Consider the following 26,114-nt stretch of genomic DNA (forward strand, 5'->3'; position numbering starts at 1 on the left):
GCTGAAATTTGCGATAATAAATATATTGAACCAAGTCTGTGAGGTATTTCCTTCAGGCTGGGTGGGTTTTGAGAAGTCCATTTTTTTTGTTATTTTACATCTGGTGGCTGTACATACATAGCCAACGAGTATATTAGCGATGTCTAAGTCCCGGGGCTGGCATACCTAATAGTGCTTGTTTTGGTTCCAGTGACCTATGCCCCAGTTCCATATCAGAGAGCCAATCTATGATTGCGTCCCATAGTTTGCGGATAACTGGACAATCCCACCACATATGTAGGAAGGTCCCCAGTTCTCCACAATCCCTCCAGCACAATGGGCTATGGGTCTTAGCCATAGTATGCAGTCTGGTGGAATATAAATACCAACGGTACAAAAGTTTAAAAGCGTGTTCCATGAGGCTGGCAGCAATAAATCCTTTGCCCATTAAGCGATATCTCAACTTCCATTCCCACGGGTGCAAGGTCTGCCCAAGACAGAGTTCCCAGGCTTTGATATGTATCGCCTTAGGGTACTCCTCTTGCCCTAGCAGCTTATAGAGAATGGATACCATCTTAGTGACCCTATCAGCTTTGGAGAATAATTTTTCAAAGTCTGATTCCCCTTGCTGTAAGTGCCCCCCTAACAGGCAGGCAAAGGAGAAGTGACATACTTGACAGTAGGGGAATAATTCTGTAGTGGGTAACCCAAATTTTAACTGGAGACTCTGAAAGGTCTTAATCACGGCATTACCCCAAACTTGCCCCCAGGTCTGAATTCCCTTAGCTCTCCATATGTGAAAAGCAAAGTTTTCATAACCCGGTGAAAAAGTGTTATTAGCATAGAGATATGTGCTATGAAAATATTCTCTGGTTCCCGTAAGGCGAGTGCTTTTCTGAGATGGCGGTAACACTACTTTGGGATCTAGCAGCCATGTCTTCCGTGGCTGCCATATGAAGCTAGTAATTGGTATTAGACCCAAAAGTTCCTGGCTGAACATGATTCAGGGTTTGGGTGATTGTCGCCTATGCCAATCAACTATCTTTTGAGTTAGGATGCTAAATAATACCGTTCTAGTTCAGGAACACTTAAACCTCCCCGTTCTTTGGCTAAATACAACGTTCTCCTGGCCACCCTCTGTAGTTTGCTCACCCATATATAATGCATAATCTTCTTCTGCCACAGCACAATCTAGTAGGTACCTATACCGGTAAAGTTTGAAATAGATACCCAAATTAATGTAACACCGTCATCTTTACTGCAGCCATACGCCCCCACCATGAAATATGGTAGCGGCTCCATTACTCAAGATCTTTGCTTATTTTACGCCACAATGAGTCAATTTAGGGAATATATGTCTTGATGTACACTAATAAGCACCCCCAGATATTTTATATTAGTCTTTGCCCATTTAAATTGAAACTTATCCTGTATAAACTTCTCCCCAGCAGCACTGACAGTGATATTTAAAATTTCCAGACTTCTCCCAGTTTATACGGAACCCCGACACACTGCTAAAAACCTCCACTTCTGTAGTTAGTGCCTGAAGAGAAGCAGGTGGATCTGTCAGCATTAGCAGTATATAATCAGCAAACAGCAATAGTGTCGTGGTATAGCGCCCCACAATTATACCCTTATTTATTTATGCTTTTATATACCGATGCTCGATTTTACATATTCACAGCGGTTTACAAACAACTGAGTGATACAGGAAACAAGGCGTTTCCCTTTGTCTAACACAGGGAACGTTTCTAAAAGAGAAAAAGTTTAACAAATAGTCAAGGTGTAGTTATTATATATTACAAGATAACATCTATAACTGATTGATGGTTAAATAGATTAACTGAGGTTCATAAATTATATATCAATTCGGTATACAGGTAATTGAGGACGGGGTAGGCTCAAGGATGTCTTCATTCTGACGGACCCCAATAGCAAATGGCTCTAAAAATAAAGCAAAGAGAAGTGGTCAGAGTGGGCAACCCTGACGCGTTCCCCTTCCTACTATGAAAGTGGGGGAATAACCTCCATTAACCTTGATACAAGCCCTAGGAGAATTGTACAGTTGGTTTAACCACTGTAAAAAAATGCACTCCAAATCCCATGCCTTCCAAGGTCTGAAACAGATAGGGCCAATGCACCATATCAAAAGCTTTTTCAACATCCACTGAAAGAGCTACGGCTGGCATGGCATGTTTCTTGACATACCAGATGGTGTCTAGTATTTTATGGACATTATCGGCTGTCATGCAACCAGGGATGAAGCCTCCTTGATCTGGATAGACAAGCTGTGCTATAAAACAATTCAAGCGAGTGGCTAATATTTTGGCAAGAAGTTTAATATCGATATTAATTAGGGAGATAGGTCTGTAAGATCTGCATAATGTCGGGTCTCTACCCGGCTTCGCTAAGATGGTAATTCCAGCAGTGTTCACCTGTGGAGAAAGCGTACCCCCCTCTCGTAGAGAATTAAAGAACCTCGCCAATAACGGAGTTAAAAGATGAGCAAAGGTCTTATAAAATCTCGATGTATATCCATCAATGCCCAGTGATTTGCCTACTTTAAGAGACTTAATAACCACAGTTATTTCCCCTTCAGTGATCTCTGTCTAAAAACTGTTTTTATGATGCCGTCAGACCCTGTAGTGGTGTGTCTCACAAGTAGGCCGCTATATTCTATGGCCATATTTGTGAATCTGAACTCTACAGAGTGGAATAAAACTGATGGAATCGTTCTCTTATCGCTTTGTCTGTGAGGAGACCCGACTTGACTCTTGATTTTCACTATTGTATTCTGCGCCTGCCTTTTCTTTAATGTGCGAGCTAGTAGAGTCCCTACCTTATATCTATGTTGTGCCAGCTCCATTTGGTGAGCAATGACCGCAGTATCTAGGGTGGTTATTTGGTTTCGTACCTCCTGTAATTAGAGCTTTAGCTGAGATGACGCATTCCCAGCTTTATGGTGTAGTTCCAGTTGTTTAAGGAGGCCCATTAATTTTTTCCTTTCCCCCTCTCGTATCTTCTTAAGAAAGGGTGCTCTAGCTATAAATGTACCTCTCAAAACCACCTTAAGACATTCCCATAGCACCCCAGGTTGCATATTACCCACATCATTCCACTTCAGATATTTTGCTAATCTCTTTGTTTACTTGAGTCACAAAAATTTTGTCGCTTAAGAGGGAATCATTAAGTCTCCACAATTTTTGACCCTGGTCATAGTTGCTAAAATGCAATGTAAACCAAATAGGGGTGTGATCCGACCATATTATGGGTTCAATGTCTGTAGCACACACTATATTAGTTAGGTTTTTACTAAGCAAGAACATGTCTTTTTTTTTAATTTGTTTATTTATGCACTTTTAACAATCATAAAGATAGTAATTCTACTTGTCCTTAATATGGTCTTTACAGTAACATCAATTACCTTAACAAGAAAAAATAACACTATTTCTTTGAATCCACCATTGATTGGGTAACTTCAAAAAGATTATCAATAATTTTGGTACATTACTAACATATCTTTAAACTGTAAATGGCCAAAGCAAGAACATGTCTAACCGAGAGTGGATATTATGCGGGGTAGAAAAAAAAAAGTATAGTTTCTCGATTTGGGGAAGCGAGCCCTCCAGATATCGACTAGCACTTCCGGCTCCTTGAAGGTTCTTAAAACCGCTCTTGCACACTTGGGATCAGCACTATGCCCAATAGAAGTGTCTAGAGTCGGGTTCAGAGTGAGATTGAATTCTCTCCCTACTATCATATTTCCGATCGATCTCTCTAGAGCCAGGGTACTGATAACTTTATAAAAATCCTCTTTATGAGTCGTGGGACCATATAAGTTAAGTAATGTTAGCTGTTCTCCCATTTTTATCGTGACCCAAATATAGTGCCCATTAGCATCTGCGAATGTTTGCAATAATTCAAAGTGAAAATCTCTGTGCATCAATATCCCCACCCCTGCATATTTAGCCGAAATTGTCGCAGCTACCCAAAATTGATGAGGATATTTGTCAGATCTCAAAAGTTTTAGGCATCCTAAGTGAACCTTTAGCCTTCTGATCTCTTCCACCTTCCAGAGATTTTGCTAATTAAACTTAGTCATTATGATCCCACCATCCCTCCCAGAACAATCCTATTTAAAGGATCCCATTCAATTATGTATTTTAAAAATATTTATAGTGTGCATTTCAGAAATCATGTCCGCATCTGATGAATGTGTCATCTGATTTCTGGGGACAGAGTGGAAAATATCCAGAATTATCTGAAATAGCTGGCTGGGCTGAACTAGGATATTTTTCTCTTACTATAGAAAAAACATTCAAATTACTCTCCCCTCAGCAACAGTGACACAAGCTATCTGTATAACATTATCATAGTAATGATGGCAGAAAGAACCAAATGGTCCATCCAGTCTGCCCAGCAAGTTTCTTATGGTAGTATCTGCCATGCAGGTTACTCCCATGTTTCTCTTAAGGGTTTATTTAACAGCTTTGAATATACCGGTGTTCGTGCAAGCACATCACGCCGGTTCTTTGTGAAGTCACACAAAATCCTATTTAAAAAAAAAAAGTCACCCAGAACCTATACAGCAAACCTGCTATACCAAAATAACATTATCTCCCAGCATTAAAACAGCATAAATCTTCTATCAAAAGGTAATGCTGTAAATATTCCATAGGGCCCTAGATCATCAATATATCTCATAGTGGGACAACAGAAGCTACAAATCCCTCCATAGACACTACTTGCTAGCAGAACATTTCACTGTGATCTCATATATACACACCCCAGTGCAGAAATGCCACAAATTAAAAACAGAAATATGCAAACAAAACCTGAATATTTCTTTGTTCTAGTATTTACTCCAGCCTTACCGTCTCCCTTCCTATTCTCTGCAGACACAGAGGGAGGGAGGGGGGAAAAAGATTTCATTGGGGACCAAAGTGACTATTCTTTGCTCTTCTCTCCTCTAGACTCCCCTTCTCCCCCTCCTGTTCTTTGCACTCTGTCTGGAAGGGGAGAAGCTAGAGCACTGTTTTTTTGCTGCCTGAGATTCAGGGAATTGGCCAATAAAGCAACTGGGCAGAACACTGTATGCTCATGCAATGAGCCCTCTGCTACGAGGGGCCACTTCCTCTTTTGCCATACGTAAAAGCGGCCCTGGATGTCTGCGGTTTAGTGCTAACTACAATACTGTTGTGATGAACTCCTATATGCAGAGACTTGGGCTAAAATGATCAATCATTTCATACAGGCTACTAAATCAGAGTATAATGAATTTCAGTCACTAACTACCTGAGCTAGGATCTATACCAATGTGCAACGTGCTACCAGAACAGCAGGCAAAACGATCCTAGACATACCTTTCCCCAGCATAGCCAAACTGACAACCACGAGGAACAGAGCATTCTCCATCGCAGGACCCAAATTATGGAACACCCTACCTCAATACCTAAGATCACTCAGTGACATTAAATCTTTCAAAAAGGAACTCAAAACCTGGTATTTCAACCTTACTTTCCGTGACTGAGTCGGCTAAGCCATCCACAACTCCTCGCCTCTTCCTTCCTCCTCCCGCACATCTCTCTCGATCTCCCCCCTTCCTACCTCTCCCCCCGCCCCATCCACTCCCCCACACCCCGTCCCACCTCTTTTCTTCCTCCCAGATTCATCCCACCTCCAGTTACCCCTATGAGTCCCACCCTCTATCCCCCCATGTTACTTGATTTCACCATTTGTTATAAAGTGCTCTATCCAGTTTATTTATTTATTTATTTTATTATTTTCTATACCGGCTTTCACGACCAGCGGTCGCATCAAGCCGGTTTACATTTAACAAGTCGTGCATTGAACAGAGAACTAAAGCAACTGAACTGGTGCAGGAATTGTAGTTACAATGAACAAGGAAGTATACAACAGGGAGGGGAGGAAGAAGAAAAAAAGAGAATGAATTAATAAAAACACATTTACAGAGAATATTTACACAATATGCAAAATTAAATCCATGTCTGAATGAGGTCGAGGACTGAATGAAGTCGAGGATGTAGTAGATGATAGAGTGATGTTATTTACACTGGGATTAAGGGATGATAGTAGCTAGGGGTGACGAAATTATGGGATGAAGGTAACCAGGATCAGTCTGAGCTCTGATAGGCTTTTTTAAAAAGCCAGGTTTTTAGCCTTTTCCTAAATGTGAGTAAACACGGTTCCTGGCGAAGCTCGGATGGGATGGAGTTCCATAAGCGTGGTCCTGCTGTTGATAGTGCTCTGTCTTCGAGTGATTTGTGTTGGAAGGTTTTGGCTTGTGGAACATGTAGCGATTCTTTGTAATGTTCCCTTGTTGATCTGACAGAAGTGTGTTTTTTGAAGGGAATTTGTAAATTTAACGGTGCGTGTTGATGGATGACTTTGAAAATGGTGGTGATGGACTTATACATAATTCTGTAGTGTATTGGTAGCCATTGAAGGGCTTTCAGGATAGGGGTGATGTGATCGAATCTCCTGGAGTTGGTCAGAATTCTGGCAGCTGTATTCTGCACCATCAGTTTGTAATCGTTGTTCCCCCTTGACCTCACCCCTAACTCAGTTCACTGCTAGGGTGTCCCAGTGTTACCAATTTGTATAAGTTGTTATCTTGTAAACCGGAGTGAAGGCAACCCGCTATACTTCGGTATATAAAAGCCTCGAAATAAATAAATACCAGTATTCCTACAAGTCACTGGACAATCCAGTCCTAGAATAATTGACAATTCGTAGGAGGTGAACATGTTAACTACTGTTTAGAGCTGAACTCAGTCTTATGCTTGAATTTACACTATCATAGACTATATAAAATCTTGAGAAAATTAACTGAACTATAATTTTATAATACCCCATTCTCTCCCCCTTGCACTGACTGATGGAGTGAGACAAGAGATGTGAAAAGTTTTATGGGCAGAAGCATTCCAAAGTGGGAGCACTGAAAGGAGAGGATCACCTTGCTGGTGACTGAAAGGAAAGGAATCAGTAAGTTTCACAAAAAAACACCAACAACAAAAACTTTGAGAGTTTGATCAGACCCCCGGTAGGCCACTACCAGACACATAGTGAATTCACTAATATATTTAAAGGAAGTTAGACACATTCCTGCTCCCATAGCAACCTAAAACTTAACTAGGAACTGATCAAAACTGAGATGAAGGCAGCAGTCCAGCAGCAAGAGAGGGGCTTCCCAGTCTTTTGCATAGAGTGTCACATGTATGATTTATTTACCCACCGGTGAGAAGTTGTACATGTGCATGCGATGCAAAGAGCTCCTGGCTCCCAGAGAACGAGTCCGATCTCTGGAGGCTAGAGTGGCAGACCTGGAGAAGCTGAGGCAGACAGAGAGGTATAAAGATGAGACCTCCAGGGACATAGTAGTCAAGTCCCAACTTCAGACTGGCAGCCCTGGTGCTGCCTTGGAGGAAGGAGGTCTCATGATTGGAGAGCATCAACTGGGTGCAGCAGGAAAGGATCCTGTAGCAAGGACCTGCTCTCCAGGTGATGTATTGTCCTTTCGCACTGAGGATATCTCCTCAAGGCCTACTGCCCAGGAGGGAAGGGTTAGGTCGGCCGTCATAGTTGGTGATTCGATTATTAGGAATGTAGATAGCTGGGTGGCTGGTGGGCGTGAAGATTGCCTGCTAACATGCCTATCTAGTGCGAAGGTGGCGGACCTCACGCATCACCTAGATAGGATTTTAGATAGTGCTGGGGAGGAGCTGGCTGTCGTGGTACATGTGGGCACCAACGATATAGGAAAATGTAGGAGGGAGATTCTAGAAGCCAAATTTAGGCTCTTAGGTAGAAAGCTTAAATCTAGAACCTCCAAGGTAGCATTCTCTGAAATGCTCCCTGGTCCACGCGCAGGTCACCAGAGGCAGGAAGAGCTCCGGAGTCTCAATGTGTGGATGAGACGATGGTGTGCAAGGAAGAGGGATTCAGTTTTGTTAGGAACTGGGGAACCTTTTGGGGAAGGCGGAGTCTCTTCCGAAGGGATGGGCTCCACCTTAACCAGGGTGGAACCAGACTGCTGGCGCTAACCTTTAAAAAGGAGATAGAGCAGCTTTTAAACTAGAACAAAGGGGAAAGCAGACAGTCGCTCAGCAGTGCATGGTTCGGAGAGAGGTATCTTCAAAGGATACTAATGATGCATTAGAATTAGGGCATCCCAACAGTGAGGATCCAATAATAAGAATAGTAGTCCAAATGCCTGTAACTAAAAACTCACCTTAGCTAAAAAATTCTAAACTTATCCCTATCAATTAAAAAGCAGAATGAAAATACAAACAAAAACCAAAAATTTTGAAATGTTTATATGCTAATGCCAGAACTCTAAGTAGTAAGATGGGAGAATTAGAATGTATAGCAGTGAATGATGACCGACTTAATTGGCATCTCAGAGACATGGTGGAAGGAGGATAACCAATGGGACAGTGCTATACCAGGGTACAAATTATATCCGAATGCCATTTTGATGCCCAATTTTCCAGTCTCACAAGTTCTTCCTGCAATTTATCACAATCTGCTTGTGATTTAACTACTCTGAACAATTTTGTGTCATCTGCAAATTTGATTATCTCACTCGTCGTATTTCTTTCCAGATAATTTATAAATATATTGAACAGTAAGGGTCCCAATACAGATCCCTGAGGCACTCCACTGTCCACTCCCTTCCAATGAGAAAATTGCCCATTTAATCCTACTCTCTGTTTCCTGTCTTTTAGCCAGTTTGCAATCCACGAAAGGACATCACCACCTATCCCATGACTTTTTACTTTTCCTAGAAGCCTCTCATGAGGAACTTTGTCAAATGCCTTCTGAAAATCCAAGTATACTATATCTACCGGTTCACCTTTATCCACATGTTTATTAACTCCTTCAAAAAAGTGAAGCAGATTTGTGAGGCAAGACTTGCTCTGGGTAAAGCCATGCTGACTTTGTTCCATTAAACCATGTCTTTCTATATGTTCTGTGATTTTGATGTTTAGAACACTTTCCACTATTTTTCCTGGCACTGAAGTCAGGCTAACCGGTCTGTAGTTTCCCGGATCGCCCCTGGAGCCCTTTTTAAATATTGGGTTTACATTTGCTATCCTCCAGTCTTCAGGTACAATGGATGATTTTAATGATAGGTTACAAATTTTTACTAATAGGTCTGAAATTTCATTTTTTAGTTCCTTCAGAACTCTGGGGTGTATACCATCCGGTCCAGGTGATTTACTATTCTTCAGTTTGTCAATCAGGCCTACCACATCTTCTAGGTTCACCGTGATTTGATTCAGTCCATCTGAATCATTACCCATGAAAACCTTCTCCATTACGGGTACCTCCCCAACATCCTCTTCAGTGATACCATGCAAATTAGGTGAGGGGGAGGAGTTTGGGCAAGGTTATGGCCTGGCAGCACTGCCAGTGATTATGTTTTCCACATTAATCGCCAGCAGCACTGCAGGAAACACCACTTTTTCCTGAGGCACCATGGAGGTGATAGTATTTGGTGCGGCCGGCTGGTGACTATTGCCCCGCCCCTTTTTTCCCCCGCGACTCATCATTTTGCTATAAATATAGCAGAAAGATGAATCTAGGGGTTAGTTCTCATATAGGATATTACACCATGAGAATGTTTGTTCATTAACAAGATAAAGCCATATGCTTCAACCCTATGCCCAAGATCTAAGCAAGCTAAATTGCTTTCCTTTCCTGCCTCTAAAAATTATAAAATTCAACAGACACAGAAAAGGGCCATTTCTTATCTCAGTTCTATTCTTTGTATTGTACTCTCCATAATCTTGAGGGAGGAACAGAATGTAAACTGATGCTGGCTAGAATATTTATTTACTGATCATGTCAAGGCTAACAGGGATATGTCACAGATAAAGTCATAACAGATTTGTTAAGTAAACAAAACCAGGAAATTACCTGCCTGTTTGGGTGCCTTCTTGCAAAGCAGGAGCAAAGTCAGGTATGCTAGTCACATTGCCGATGTGGCAACCAAAGGAAAAACAAACAGCTGAATAAACTGTTAACATCTTTTTATTGGAGAGCCCCCATATACTTCAAGAACAATTCTATTTTCTGTTCCCTTGTTCAATTAGTTCAGCATAAAGCTTCCATGTTTAATGGATTTGCTGACTTGCATTACAGCAAATGGAAACCATCAGGTTCAAATCACAGTGAATAAAGTTGTATTTAGAGGAGAGGATCACCTTGCTGGTGGCTGAAAATCAGTAAGTACTGCTTGAAGACATTTTTAAAACTTAAAAGTAATGGGGAGAAGTAAAACTATTGGAGTATATTATTTAGTGTTTTTGTGTGTCTGTATTGAACAACTAATCAGAAAGGCAGGCAAAAAAATCAGAAGTTTGTGTGGCAGACCTGGAGAAGATGAGGCAGACAGAGAGGCATATAGATGATACCTTCAGGGATATCATAACCAAGCCCCAGCTGCAGTGTGGCAGCTCTTGTGTTGCCTTAGAGAAGGAAGGTGTCATGATCAGACAGCATGAACCTGGTGCAGCAGGAAATGATCCTGTAGCAAGGATCTGCTCTCCAGATGGTGCATTGTCCTCTGGCACAAAGGATGTCTCTCCCCCAGGGCTACTGTCCAGGAGGAAGGGTTAGGTCGGCCATCATAGTTGGTGATGCAATTATTAGGAATGTAGACAGCTGAGTGGCTGGTGGGCGTGAGGATCGCCTGGGACCATGCCTACCTGGTGCGAAGGTGGCTGACCTTACATGTCACCTAAATAGGATTTTAGACTGTGCTGTTGTGGTATATGTGGGCACCAATGACATAGGAAAATGTGGGAGGGAGGTTCTAGAAGCCAAATTTAGGCTCCTAGGTATAAAGCTGAAATCCAGTACCTCCAGGGTAGCATTCTCTGAAATGCTCCCTGTTCCACGCGCAGGTCCCCAGAGGAGGGCAGAGTTCCAGAGTCTCAACGCGTGGATGAGACAATGGTGCAAGGAAGAAGGATTTAGTTTTATAAGGAACTGGGGAACCTTTTCCGAAGGAATGGATTTCACCTTAACCAGGGTGGAACCAGGCTGCTGGCGCTAACCTTTAAAGAGGAGATAGAGCAACTTTTAAACTAAATCAAAGGGGAAAGCTGACAGTTGCTCAGCAGCACATGGTTCGGAGGGAGGTATCTTCAAAGGATACTAATGAAGCATTAGAGTTAGGGCTCCCAACAAGAGATTCCAATAATAAGAAAAGTATTCCAGATGCCTATAATTAAAAACTTCCATGAGCTAAAAGATTCCAATTTATCCCTGTCAACTGAAAAGCAGAATATTAATACAAACAAAAAACACACTTTGAAATGTTTGTATGCTAAAGCCAGAAGTCTAAGAAGTAAGATGAGAGAATTAGAGTGTATGGCAATGAATGATGACAGACTCAATTGCATCTCAGAGACATGATGGAAAGAGGATAACCAATGGGATAGTCCTATACCAGGGTACAAATTATATCGCAATCTGGTGGCAGGGTGGAGCTTTATGTCTGGGGTAGCATAGAGTCCAACAGGATAAAGATCCTGCATGAAACTAAATGCATAATTAAATCTTTATGGGTAGAAATCCCTAGAGTGTTGGGGAAGAGTATGGTGATAGGAGTATATAACCGTCCACCTGGCCAAAATGGTGAGATAGACATTGAAAGGCTAAGAGAAATTTGGGAAGAAAACCAAATTGGTAGTGCAGTAATAGTGGGAGAGTTCAATTACCTCAATATTGACTGCATAAGTGAAACAAAGACATGCTAGAGAGAAAGTTCCTTGATGGAATAAACAGTTTTAAGGAGAAACTGGTTCAGGAACACATGAGAGAGGGAGCAATTTTAGATATAATTCTCAGTGGATTGCAGGATTTGGTGAGAGAGGTAACAGTGGTGGAGCTGCTTGGCAATAGTCATCATAATATAATCAAATTTGAATTAATGACTAGAAAGGGGACAGTAAGTAAATACACGGCTGTAGCACTAAACTTTTAAAAGGGAAACTCTGATAAAATGAGAAAAATAGTTTAAAAAAAATGGAAAGGTGCAGCTACAAAGGTAAAAAGTGCACAACAGGTGTGGATGCTGTTAAAAAATACCATTCTAGAAGCACAGTCCATATGTATTCCTCAACTAATAAAGGTGGTAGGAAGGTCAAACGATTGCCAGCATGACTAAAAAGTGAGGAGAAAGAGGCTATTATTTCCAAAAGCTCTTCATTCAAAATTGGGCTTTGCATATGTGTAAGCATGCCAAGGGAGTAACATGGATGGTTGCGGCCATGTGGCCCAACAGCCTTAACATGTGCCGAGCTGAAGCCTGCTGGCTCTGTTGAATCATTGCTGCTATGGATGCCAAGGTACCCACCCTGGATCACGGCAAGAAGGCTTTTGCCTGAGCTGTGTCTAGCAGGGCTCCTATGAAGTCCAATCGAGGTGACAGGCTGAAATGGGTCTTCAGGTAGATGACAAACTCTAGTGACTCCAAAACTCGGATGGTCTAATGCATGGACCAATTGGCCCCTGCCTGAGAAGCACTCTTGACCAGCCAATTGTCCAAGTGAGGGAAAACGTACTCCCAGACTGCAGAGGTGCGCCCCCCCACCACGGCCATGCATTTTGTAAAACCACATGGGGCAGACTCTAGCCTGAACAAACACTCTGTACTGGAAATGCTGTTTTCCCACCACAAATCTGAGATACTTCCTGTGACTTGGGAAGATCTCGATGTGAATGTATGTGTCCTATAAATCAAGGGAACAGAGCCGGTTCCTTTCTAGGAAGGGGAAATCAGGGTGCCCAGAGAAACCAACTTGAACTTTTCTTTTTTGAGAAACTTGTTCGAGGCCCTCAGGTGTAGGAGGGGATGCAGTCCCCCTGTTCTCTTTGGAATCAGGAAGTACCAGGAGAAGTAACCCCATCCTCTTTAACTTGGTGGGACAGGTTTGACTGCTCTGGCTGTTAAGAGGGCAGAGAACTCCCTTAACAGGAGTTCTTCACCCTCTTAACACTATTGGCCCCCAAAACAGGATTGGAGGACAATTTGGCAGAACCCACAATTTGGACAGAACCCACTGGTCTGAGGTTATACTGGGCCACCGATCTGCAAAGAACCATAGCCTGCCCCTGGTGGGTGTCTAGCATCTCTGGTACAGGTGGCTGGCTCATGCTTCCTATGATCCAGTCAAAACCCTGTCCGGACATTTGGCTGGGGCTTGGGAGCTCTCTGCTGCCTCTAACGGCCACGGGAGCACACCCTCTGTGAACAGGAGCAAGGGGCCAGAGGATAGTACTTCTTCTGACAGTAGAAAGACTTCCTCTGACCCTGCCTCACAGACCTCCTGGTTGAGGAGAGTGGGTCTGAAGTGCTGGCAGAGAGCTGCTTGAGGATCTCATGGTGATCCCTTAACTGAGCCACCGTATCCCTCACCTTATCTCCGAAGAGAGTCTCTCCTGTACATGGCAAGTCAGTGAGTCTTTCCTGTACCTCTGATTGGCGATTTGATGCCCGCAGCCATGCCATTCTGTGGGGGCCAATTCCCACTGCAGAGGCTTTCAACGCCATCTTGACCCTCGTGTTTTCCACACTCCAGGCCTTGGACACACCAAACAATAAGAAGGTGTCTTGCTGCTGCCTCCAAAAAACACAAAGGAAGACTATCTATAAAAGCCGTCAGGTTGAACAAAGGAATAGATGCCGGTAGTCTTGAAAAAAACTTTTATTAATGTGGAGACACGAGGTAGCCCGACTCAGGAATAGTCCTTGCTGTAGTGGAACAGAGATTATCCACTGTCATTTCAGCACTAAACCCCTGAGGCAGCCGTCCTGATACGGCGAAACTCGGCCTGAGTCGGGCTACCTCGTGTCTCCACATTAATAAAAGTTTTTTTCAAGACTACCGGCATCTATTCCTTTGTTCAACTTGCTGCTGCCTCCTGCACCTGCTTCCAGAGGTTGCCCGAGTACTGGCTCATATATAGCTAAGAGGCAATGCAGGCAATGAGCATGGCCCCCTGGAATACTTTCCTCCCAAGAGTGTCCATCGCTCTGATTCTTCCTTGGGGGTACCGAGGCATGGGTCCAAGAGTGTTTAGCCCTCAAGGGCAGATTTGACCACTACCAACTGATGCAATAGCAGATGCTTCTCAAATCCAGTAGCCTGTTGGATGAGGTAAACCCCATCCACCATTCCTGTTTACAGAAGGTACCATGAAGGGGTGTTCCTAGATCCTCAGAGGCAATTCCTTAAAGATCTCATGCACCGGGACCACCAAGATCTCTTTAGGAGCCTCCACAAACTGAACGATTTCTAGTATCTTGTGCCTGGCATCCTCCTCCATCATGAACTGAAAAAGGATGCCCTTGGCCACTGCCCGCACAAAACCTGCGAAGGTCAAATCCTCCAGTGGAGACCTTCTTCTGAAGGAGACAGCTCTGAAGGGAGATCCTCAGAATGCTCAAAGTATTCTGCAGTGCCATCTCCCAGGAGTCATACGGGGCCTCATCCTCACTAATCCACAGGGGATGGGGCCCTAGGTGCTGGCCTTCATCCAGAAGCATGGGCACCAGTGCTGGCCCTGGCAAAGCTGGACCGGAGGGGGGGGGGGGCTGTAGGCCTGTGTCCCTGCTGGACTTGAAGATTCCTCCTCTGAGGAACCAGCAACAAGCACTGATTCGATTGGGGCAAGTATCAGTACCCCATTGGTCATTGATGGCCTCCCGGGAACAGATGCCAACTGGATCGGTAATACACTGATGAGCACATTAAGCCATTCCAGCAGGGAAAGCACAGGCATGGGCACCACTGGTGCTACCGGCTCAATGCCCTCAATGCTCATGCCACACACCAGCTGGATTCTACGCTCCAACTCCTCGAAAGTTGCCGATGCAAAACAGACTGAGAAAGAGGGGTGGCCAGATCTTCGTCAGATCCCCAAGGGGGATTGCGACTGGCACCAGGGCCAGTGGAGATAGTTGCAGACTGCCAGCATCGATGGAGGATGGGAAGTCCTTGCTGCGGGGATCACTTGGGGTGCTGATGCTTCCTTGGTGCTCGGACCAATCTTCCCCCAGTGCTGAGGTCGATGACGATGAACCCGATGTCCTCGACCTGGAAGAGACCAATAGGGGCCGATCCCCAGCACCTCTATCCACCGGTATCAATGGAACAGTCGATGGCTCGATGTCCATTGGTGTGGTTCCAAGGTCCATGAGTGCAGATGGCACAGATGCTGATGGCTCGGACTTCCTCGACCCGAAGCATTTCTCCATCTTATCAAGTTGAGCGTAGCATCCCATACAGGTCATCTGGGTGCATGAGCAGCAAACCCGGATATCATGTGATGCCCCCAGGGAGAGGACACACACCACATGGGGGCCCATGATGGGCATGATCTCTGACACTGGGGACATCGACGGAAACCAGACAAGGCCAAGATGAACGAAAAGGGGAAGAAAAAAAAAAAGACTAGAGATGGTGATGGCGAGTGGTAGATGTTGGTGGGCACAGAGGCATCGCAGCCACAGGGGAAACCGAAGTGAAAAACATACTGAACTGCCAAAAAACCTAACTGGGGCACCTAGGGGGAACAGAGAGGGACTCAGTATCGATGAAATGTGCAAAAAACAAAAAATAAATCAATGAAAGATTTTCCAAGGCAATTTCCTGAAGAAAAGCCAAGAGCTCACTTAACAGCAAGGCAAAAGCTCCGCGGAAAAGAAAAAAAAAAAAAAAAGAGACTGAATAGGGACATAAGTTTTCTGTGCAGGGCTCCATCCGATGATATCTCCCATGTGTGAGGACTACCCATCCTGCTTGCCCTAGAAGAAAAAAGTTCTGCAAGAAATAAACAGCACTTTGGAATCCTTATTGATAGAAATTCCAAGTGTGATGAAGAATGCAATAGACCGGCTATAACTACCACTCACCCATCTAGACAGGATGAGGAAACTGAGTATAAAATGTTAGATTGAAAAAGCTAAAAAAATGGGCAATACAATAATAATAATGAGAGATTTCAATTACCTAAATCTTGATTGGGCAAATGTCACTTCAGGACATCCTGGGGAAATAAAGTTCCTAGAAGCCATTGGAACAGCTGCTTCAGAAGCAGTCAACAGCAGGAACTACTTTTAGATCTGGCTCTCAGTGGACACAGGACACGGTACAAGGGATAAAGGTGGTAGATGCGCTATTAGTCCAATAAAACGTTATCACTGAATTTTGTTTAACTTATTTCCATGCATTTAAGTGGACTAACATGGCAACTATACTACTTTAGACAAAAAACCAGAAGAAATTTGAGAAAGCATGTATGTTATTGGGGGTTCATGTTTTTAAACTATCAAAAAGTAATATCAGATATCCTATGTGCCTGTTTCTTGGTGGTATCGGGTAAAAATATTTCCGTGTCTTAGGTCAGTCCACCATGGCATTGTAAACTTGATCTCCATCCCACACACATACAAACGCCTTAGGAGCTTATACACACACTTTTGTTTCTGGAAGACCCAAGGATGATTTGCTACTGATCTCTTTTCCGGTGGTACTAACTGTGCTGCAGCCAAAAATTGCATTAGGAGCATATATAAGCTGCAAAGTACAGAGGTAGTATTATGAAAGTGATAGCAACAAGAATGTGCATAGGAAAAAAAAAAAAGCTTTCAGTTCATTGGGCTCTGTGATTTGTTTGATTTGGGACTAAAAATATTATTCAATTTTCCGTGTCATTCGTTTCCTATTAAAAAGGCAATGTGGGGAAATAATACATATAGTTTGGCACAAAAACTGGGGTTCATGTCCAAATTTAGTGAAACTTGCAGGCATCAGCCACAGAAGGAAGAACACTCCCAAGACACCAAGAGTGGGGCAAAGTGGCACCAACAGTGGCATAGACACCGCAAGTCATGCCAAGAAAGTGAGGGGGCAAAATAGTCTTAACAGAGTATTTCCTTTGAAATTAGTAGTCTTTGAATCCACTGACTTGCAGATTTTTTCTTTCCAGACATTGAAAGGAAAAAAAATAAGTTCTTAATTCTCTTCCTTTTTCTTTTTTAAATAGCACTGAAAATTGCTGTTTCAGGGATGCTGAGGTAACGAGAAAACCTTTAAAGAGAAAAGTATTGATTTTTTTTTTTTTTTAACAGAAAAACAGAGATAGAGAGGTACACGTCTCTGCTAAAGCTCAGACAAAAAAGAATGAGCAGGTTCACCAGGCAACACTTGTGCAAGAATTCCTACACACATGCTCAGTAGGGAACTAGCTGAGAGATAGGTCAATCTGGTAGCACCGAAGAGACATCACTCACATGTCATGGCTAATTCAGCCCTGCTTACTGACAGGAAACTTTAGTTATCTGGATAAATGCCTTTGAATAAAAATTGCCCTCAAAGAAAAACAAATGTAAAATAATTAGTTCAGTGTTACCAAACCTGTTCTCAGGGACTCTAATCAGATTTTCACATATCCACAATGAATATTTATTAGATATTATTTGCATGCATCATTTCTATTGTATGCAACTATCTCACAAATATCCAAAATAACTGGTTCAGAAAGAACATAAGAAAATGCCATACTGGGTCAGACCAAGGGTCCATCAAGCCCAGCATCCTGTTTCCAACAGTGGCCAATCCAGGTCATAAGAACCTGGCAAGTACCCAAAAACTAAGTCTATTCCATGTTACCATTGCTAATGGCAGTGGCTATTCTCTAAGTGAACTTAATAGCAGGTAATGGACTTCTCCTCCAAGAACTTAACCAATCCTTTTTTAAACACAGCTATACTAACTGCACTAACCACATCCTCTGGCAACAAAGAAGAGTAGTAGTGATAGTGGGTTTTAGTAGTAGTAATAATTCTTTGCATCCTCTGCAATATCATACATACCTCATGTGTGTATGTATATGTATAAACATTAGGGGTGAGCACAGACTTTTTTTTAATTAAAATAAAATTTAGAAAGGAAAAAACAAACACAAACATCTGGACTCTGAGAAAAGAAAAATAACCTCCTCCAGGTCTTCCCTCCAATTTTTCCAATCCCACTACATCATAACATATTTCTTTCCCCTTCTCCCCTATCCCGCCTGTCTTGCTGAAGGCTTGCTTAGACATGGTGCTAGCAGAAATGTGCCACTGCATTTTTAAGTTCTTCCAGGTCACACCATTTTGCACGGGTCTGGGCCTGACTAGCTTCATTTCTTATGGAATAAACTAACAATGGCTCTGTCCTCGGTCTTGGGGGATTCTGAGTTGGGTGGGAGGGTTGTATTAGGAGGGGGCTACCAGTCCATGTGTTTTTGAAAAATCAGGGGCTGGGAGGCTCTCAGGTATGTCCAGACTTAGTCGGATAAGTTATCCAGCTAACTCTAATATCATGAGCTAGTCGGGAAGTTATGCAGCTTGCTTAACTCCATTTTGGAACACTTCTAGCTTTATCCAGGTAAAATTTTTAGAGGGGCCAGAAATGTTAATCTCAGAGTTTGTGCAATAACGCACATGTTACCTGGACAAATCCCTTTGAATATGAGCCTCCTAGTGTTCCTAGGATGTCCCATCCCAAAACTGACCAAAAATGCCCCAGCTTAGTATCAAAGGGCTCCATATTCAAACATAGCTGAATAAGCAAATTAGCCGAATAAGACTTAATCAGGCTAACTTACAAAGGATATTCAGCAGCACAGCTATGTTGCTAAATATCCCGGTAAAGGTCGCTAGATAGCCAGATAAGTTTTATCTGGCCAACTTTAGACCTGCTATTGAACAGGTCTAACTTATCCAAATAAGTTTGAATATCAACACTTATCCAGCTAAGTTAACCAGATAAGTAGCTCCTCCCTGATTTGCCCATATCCCACCCACTACTTATCATGTTAAGTGGCAAACAATGATCATAGCTGGATATTCAGCCACCACAGCTTAGCTAAGTTGCTATTTATCGGGTTAAGAAAGGCTGAATATCGGCCTTTCAAATCTTAAAGGCTCAGCAATACTAAATCTTCAGGCAATTACAATACCAACAATTGATGTTCTTTCGTGGACTGCAAACTAGTTAAAAGACAGGAACCAGAGTAGGATTGCATAGACAGTTTTCTCAGTGGAAGGGGGTGGGTGGTGGAGTGCTCAGGGATCTGTGCAGTGACCCGTGCTTTTCGGTAAATGATCTGGAAAGGACTATAAACGAGTGGGGCAATCAAATTTGTAGATGATACAAAATTATTCAGAGTGGTTAAATCACATGTGGATTGTGATAAATTGAGGAGGACCATGTGAGACTAGAAAATTGGGCATCCAAATGGCAGATTAAATTTAATGTGGATGAGTGCAAGGTGATGCATATAGGGAAAAATAACCCATGCTGTAGTTACACGATGTTAGGTTCCATATTAGGAACTACCACTCAGGAAAGCGATCTAGGCATCATGGTGGATAATACTTTGGAGTCGGCTCGGTGTGCTGCGGCGGTCAAGGAAGCAAACAGAATGTTGGGAATTATTAGGAAAGGAATAGTGAAATAAAACGGAGGATGTCATAATGCCTCTGTATCGCTCCATGGTGAGACTGCACCTTAAGTACTGTGTACAATTCTGGCCGCTTCTCAAAAAAAGATAAAGTTGCGATGGAGAAGGTACAGAGAAGGGCAACCAAAATGATAAAGGGATTGGAACAGCTCCCCTATGAGGAAAGGCTGAAGAGGTTAGGGCTATTCAGCTTGGAGAAGAGACTGCTGAGGGGGGATATGATACAGGTCTTTAAGATCATGAGAGTTCTTGAACAAGTAGATGTGAATCAGTTATTTACTCTTTCGGATAATAGAAGGACTAGGGGGCATTCCATAAAGTTAGCATGTAGCACATTTAAAACTAATCAGAGAAAATTATTTCACTCAACGCACAATTAAACTCTGGAATTTGTCGCCAGGGGATGTGTTTAAAAAAGGTTTGGATAAGTTCTTGGAGAAGAAGTTCATTACCTGCTATTAGTCAAGTTGACTTAGAAAATATTCACTGCTATTACTAGCATCAGTAGCATGGGATATACTAGGGTACTTGCCAGATACTTTTAACCTGGATTGGCCACAGTTAGAAACTGGATGCTGGGCTTGATGGATCCTTGGTCTGACCTAGTATGGCAATTTCTTATGTTATGTCACTTTGGTGAACGTTTCATGAGCCTGAAGGAGTAGAAATGGGTTTGGTTGTGCTTCTCATTCAAATTAAAAACAAAAAAACAAAAAAAAACTTTCAAGTAACCAAAATGCAATAGAACAGTGCAACTGCTGGTCCTCCCTGAGAGATACTGCATCACTGTTAATGAATAGGAATTGGGGAGGGTGACACTAGTGATTTTTTTCAGTTTAAAAATCAGAAATTGAATTTAAAATGTGTATGTTTACATCTAAAACTCATCTTCTGGAACATGCTTGCCCCCCTCACTTTCTATAGATAATGGTTTATAAAAAGGTAAATATTCCTGTGAACAGTAAGAACATATTCCATGTTGCTATTTATGCTTGAAAATAGTCTGGTCAAGAACTCAGCTTAGACTGCCTAGTAGAGATTTGCATTTGATTTCCATGAACTATCACATAAGACAAACTACAATTTAAAAAAATAAATCCAAAGTGGATTTCCTTGAATCAACAGATTTACTACAGACATAAAACATCTACTTGAAACCTGCATGCCCTCATATCAAGGTGTTCAATGACATGCCAAAACTGGCAGCATAAACCACAAGGGCCAAGTCATGAGACCTGATATATGTGTGTCTGGGAATTCACCAACAGGAAAAAGGGAGTAAGAAAACTGAATATTTACTATGTGAAGATCAGTCCAAAGAATAAATGTGTGTATTCCAGTTTACAACAGGTTTTGTAACAACTTGTCTAAATGCTTGGCATGCTTTCCATTATAGCAGCAAGTTCATCCTGCAAGAGGAGAGGAGAACCTGATACGTTTGTATAACAATGAAGGAAAAGCACTTTGATTTCTGGGAATCCAGTATCATGCTGTTGGATGTTTTACATGGTACTGTCATACAGCAGACTGCAAACCTCATCTCAACGATGTCTGCCTTAGAAAGCAGAGACTAGGCATGCATATGTTAAGCAAAATTAGGCAAGTTTGGCATCAGGAATAAGACAACCTCCAAGTGCAGTACACAGAATGGGAATGCAGACATTCTTGAAAATTGGAATCAGTTTTCTATTTTTTACAGCCTTTTAATTTTATTTTTTTGTATCTGTTTCACTCAACTACATCACCTGTACAGGCCACGATACACAAAATAAGATCAATGCCTACCCACGTTAGACTTGGCTCTGCAGAAATCCCATTGTGAACTACATTTTTTTTTTGGGCTCTTGGTACCAGATATATTCAATAAATATAGACAAGTCCATACATCTGCCAGTTACTTAATTCTTTTATGATGTTAATTGTGGTTTGCAGTTTTTCTGTTTGTGCCAAAGCATTGGAAACTTGAATATAAAACAGGACAAACTCAGTACAGGTAGCAGAAGCGCCAGCATCCCTATAATGCTAGCTTGCCTTAGTCTTGTTTTGATAGGCGTTGGAGGAGGAAATTATCTCTGGGGAGAAATGAAATTTCCATGATCATTTAATCGCATCCATCAGGAAAGTGCCAATTATGATGGCAACTGAATATAAATCAGTCTCAGCATAGTGGGGCCTAGTCAGCACTGGTGAAAATACAGTAAAATGTGAAAGCCTCTTATATTTTTCCCATTAATCTTCCAACTTGTGCGTCTGGCAGGTGCTACCTCAGTGGTCTTCAACCTTTGGCATCCCATGACATGCACACAAGAGGCAAAGTGCTATAAGCTACTGATATTGTAATGGCTCATTTGTGCTTTTCAGGTGTCTGAAAGACCCACTCACACTTGCTCTATATTATAATACCAGCCTCCAGCGTCCTGCAGCAGTTCAAGGGTAGATTCTGCAGCATATTTGCATATTAAAATGTACATTTTTATTTTAAGGAAAAAAAAAAGTGTTTTTCTGAAATTTGTGTCTGGATAATTTTGGGGGTTTTTTTGTTTTATTGTGGAGAAAAGGACATATTAGTTATCCTTGCTGAAAGAGGAAAAGAATGGCATTATCCTAAATATGCTGTTACCCTAAAAGTGTTTTGCAGCTAACCTTGAATGCTACTTGCGACCAGGCAGGAGAAAAATACGATGAATAAATGAAACAGAGGAGGGGACAAATCCGATTCTCTCACAGTCCTCCTCCTAAAATACTAATACCCACACACCCTGTGACCCCTTGACTCATGCTCACGCCACAACTCCTCCGATTCTCTAAATCGCACATATTAAAACCTTTCCCCCTCCTGATTCACTCCTTTCTATCCCTGCTGCTGAACCAGGCTCTCTGATCAGAGAATGACAGTGGAGGTGTGGCATCTCAGAAAGCTTCATCTGCTGCCTTGAGTATTTGATCCCCATAGTTTAAAGCTGGGCATGCCAATGCCAGGCAGCATTTTATCAGAGATGCCAGAAGGGGAAGGCAAAGTGAGTGCCAACACACCTCATCTGGGTACACAGCACCAGCACTGTATGCCACAGCTGTAGTGGCAGTTCTCTGTAGCTCCTATGTGGGTGCATCAGAAGGTCCCTTCCGTCCCCCCAAACCTGGCCCTGCCCCCAAGTACTATCTAGGGTACTGGTTTGGCCCAGCAACAAGCCTGATTATTGTTATAAGAACGACTACTCATTGCACAATACCTCAAAAAGACACTTGGGCAAATAGTATTACTAAATATTTATCCTGCAAAAAACTAAAGAAAAATGTCACACATGATTTTTTTCCCTCTGAGCTCCAACTCTGGAAATTCTACTCCTTCCTAGAGAGCATGGCCATTGTGGTGTCACTGAGATCATACACTGCATTATTGGCAAAGTAAGTGGGGACATTTAGCAGGGAGGACAGGGCTTCTGGATTCCTGGCTAAGAATTCCCCTCTGCTTTACGTGGGCCTGCAGCATTGTTTTAACTTCAGCCTGGGGAGTGATCACTTTCATGTGATTTTGCTACTAGTAGGTTGGAGGGGAATGTCTGCATGTGCGGTTGTTGGACCATTTGTTTATTCAGGAATCAGGTGGGGATGAGGGGCAGGGGAAGAAGACTGGCAGCTCCCCACAGCATTACATTTTTATATGGCAGAAGAGATTTCAACTATACCTCCCCCAGCAGGGATTAAACAAAGTGTGTGTGTGTGTGTGTGTGTGTGTGTGTGTGTGTGTGTGTGTGTGTGTGAGGGGGGGGGGGGGGGGGGGGAGGGGGAGGGTATGCCTTGGACAGAGGACAGGACTGCTCTCAGGCAAAACCAGATTTAGCACACCTGAAACGTATCCAGACACTGACCTATGCCTGGTAGCATTTATCTAATTAAAGGGACTGGAAGTGTAAACCTGTGAATTGGTCCAGATAACTCAAAGCTACCCAGACAAACCTCTGAATATGGCCCCAAATATGCAAAATTTAAGTAGAAAACTAATCACAAGAAATCTGTGAGGTTGCAAGAGCAACCTCACAGTACAAAAAATCCTAATTATTTGTCTTTTAAAAAAATATCAGTCTACTAGGATTGATTTATTCATCCTTTTTTTTTTTTTTTTTTTTTTTTAACTGAAAGAATAAAATTCCCATCCAATCCATACATCAAATATACGAAAACCAAAACAAATGCTACACCAGCAGATTGACGTGGAGACAATTATATATAAGTAACAATGACATTTAAACAATATACCTACCTGCAATGTATGAAGAAGATAGAAAATCGTCAAATAACCATGCAGTCCCTAAATATTCTATGAAAAGAAACTCCATTCCATTCCCCCAAAATCTGCCAACCAGCATCGAAGAGAATACTAAAATTCCAAGGTTTAAAAGATCAGTGTGCTGCGGCAGTCAAAAAAGCAAACAAACAATGTTAGGAATTATTAGAAAAGGAATGGAGAAAAAAAACAGAGGATGTCATAATACCTCTCTCGCTCCATGATGAGACCGCACCTCGAGTACTGTGTGCAATTCTGGTCGCCGGATCTCAGAAAAAATATAGTTGCACTGGAAAAAGTACAGAGAAGGTCAACCAAAATGATAAAGGGGATGGAACAGCTTCCCTATGAGGAAAGGCTGAAGAGGTTAGGGCTGTTCAGCCTGAAGAAGAGAAGGCTGAGGAAAGATATGACAGACATCTATAAAAATCATGAGATTAATAGAATGGGTAGATGTGAATGTTATATACTCTTTCAGAAGATACAAAGACTAGGGGACACTCCATGAAGTTAACAAGTAGTGCATTTCAAATACTCAAAAATTCTTTCACTCAAGGTATAATTAAGCTCTGGAATTCATTGCCAAAGGTAGTCAGTATGGATGGGTTAAAAAAGAGATTTGGATAAGTTCCCGGAAAAGTCAAACTTATTAACCAAGGTCACTCAGGGAAAGCTACTACTTATTACCAAGCATTAGCAGCATGGGATTTATTTACTGCTGGGTTCTGAAGGAACTAAAAAATGAGATTTCAGATCTATTAGTTAAAATTTGTAACCTATCATTAAAACCATCCACTGTACCTGAAGACTGGTGGGTGGCTAATAAGCCTAATATTTAAAAAGGGCCCCAGGGGCGATCTGGGAAACTACAGACCAGTTAGCCTGACTTCAGTGCCAGGAAAAATAGTGGAAAGTGTTTTAAAGATAAAAATCATAGAGCATATAGACCAGCGGTTCTCAACCTATGGGTCGCGACCCCGGCGGGGGTCGAACGCCCAAAACACAGGGGTCGCCTTGTGTCGCGCGCTCCCGGTCTCTCCCGCTGCCGTTGCCGCCGGGCTGTCAGCACGTTCAAGCCCAGCGGGAACGGCAGCGGCGCTAGAAGAAGCTGTGCACCCGTGGCTGGGCCTTTTCTTCTTCCTGCGCCTGCCCCCCCCCTCCCGTGACCCGGAACAGGAAGTGAATCGCGGTGCGCGGGAAGGAGAGAGAGCCGCGCCGCGCGAAAAAGTAGCAGCAGCGGCTGCAGCATCGGTCCTCGAGCAATAGAAGCAGCCAGTAATGGAGAAAGGAGACAGCAGCATGAGCCTCCCGCGGCCGATGGGATTCTTCTTTCTTGGCCAGCGGAGGCTGCTGCAGCTCCCATTTGTGCTCGGGGGGGGGGGGGGGGGGGGGGAGGAAGTGAGTGAGAGAAAGAGAGAGAAGCAGCTAGCCAGCCTGTGTGATTGACTGGTCAGAGAGCTGATGTGTGTGTGTGTGTGTGTATGTGAGAGACAATGAAAGTGATTGCTCAGGGAGATGACTGATGTGTATGTGAGAGTGTGAGACATTAGTCAGGGAGGTGACTGATGTGTGTGTGTGAGAGAGAGAAAAAGCATGGAAGTGAGAAGTCTGGGTATGTGAGAAACCATGGGCGTAAGAAGCCTGGTGTTGTGGGGGTGAAAGAAAGCATGGGAGTGAGAAACCTGGGTGAGTGTGCATGCATGAGAGAGAGAGACTGCTTGGTAAGGTGATGGTGCTTGTGAGAGAAAAAGACTGGTGTGTGTGTGTGAATATGAGAGAATGTGATTCAGGGAATGAGAAGCCTGTGCACGTGGAGAGTGAGCATGGAAATGAGAGAGACTGGTGTGTGTGTAACAGAGAGAAAGTGATTATGGGAATGAGAAGCCTGTGCATGTGGAGAGAACAAGCATGGGAGTGAGAGACTGGTGAGTGAGTGAGTGTGTGTGTGTGTGAGAGAGAGAGAGAGAGACAGAGAAAGTGATTATGAGAGTGAGAAGCCCATATATGTAAGTAGAACATGGGAGTGGGAAGCCTGTGTGTGTGTGTGTGTATGGCATGAGAGAAACTGTTCAGGAAGGTGACTGGTGTGTGTGTGTGTGTGAGAAAGTGATTATGAGAGTGAGAAGCCCGTATATGTAAGTAGAACACGGGAGTGGGAAGCCTGTGTGTGTGTGTGTGTGTATGGCATGAGAGAAACTGTTCAGGAAGGTGACTGGTGTGTGTGTGCCAAAGACTGTTTGGGAGATGATTGGTGTGTGAGAGACAGAAACTGGTCATGGGGGCATGACTGGTATGGTGTGTGTGT

The 26,114-nt window shown here is 42.9% G+C and overlaps 1 protein-coding gene across 2 annotated transcripts in view; it reads right to left on the bottom strand.

The window, feature by feature from the left end:
• SLC35F6 (solute carrier family 35 member F6) overlaps positions 1-26,114 on the bottom strand; it is an 82,461-nt gene that overhangs the window by 43,122 nt on the left and 13,225 nt on the right. The window lies entirely within an intron of this gene.

Source organism: Rhinatrema bivittatum, chromosome 3, assembly GCF_901001135.1.
Source record: "Rhinatrema bivittatum chromosome 3, aRhiBiv1.1, whole genome shotgun sequence".
NCBI lineage: Eukaryota > Metazoa > Chordata > Amphibia > Gymnophiona > Rhinatrematidae > Rhinatrema > Rhinatrema bivittatum.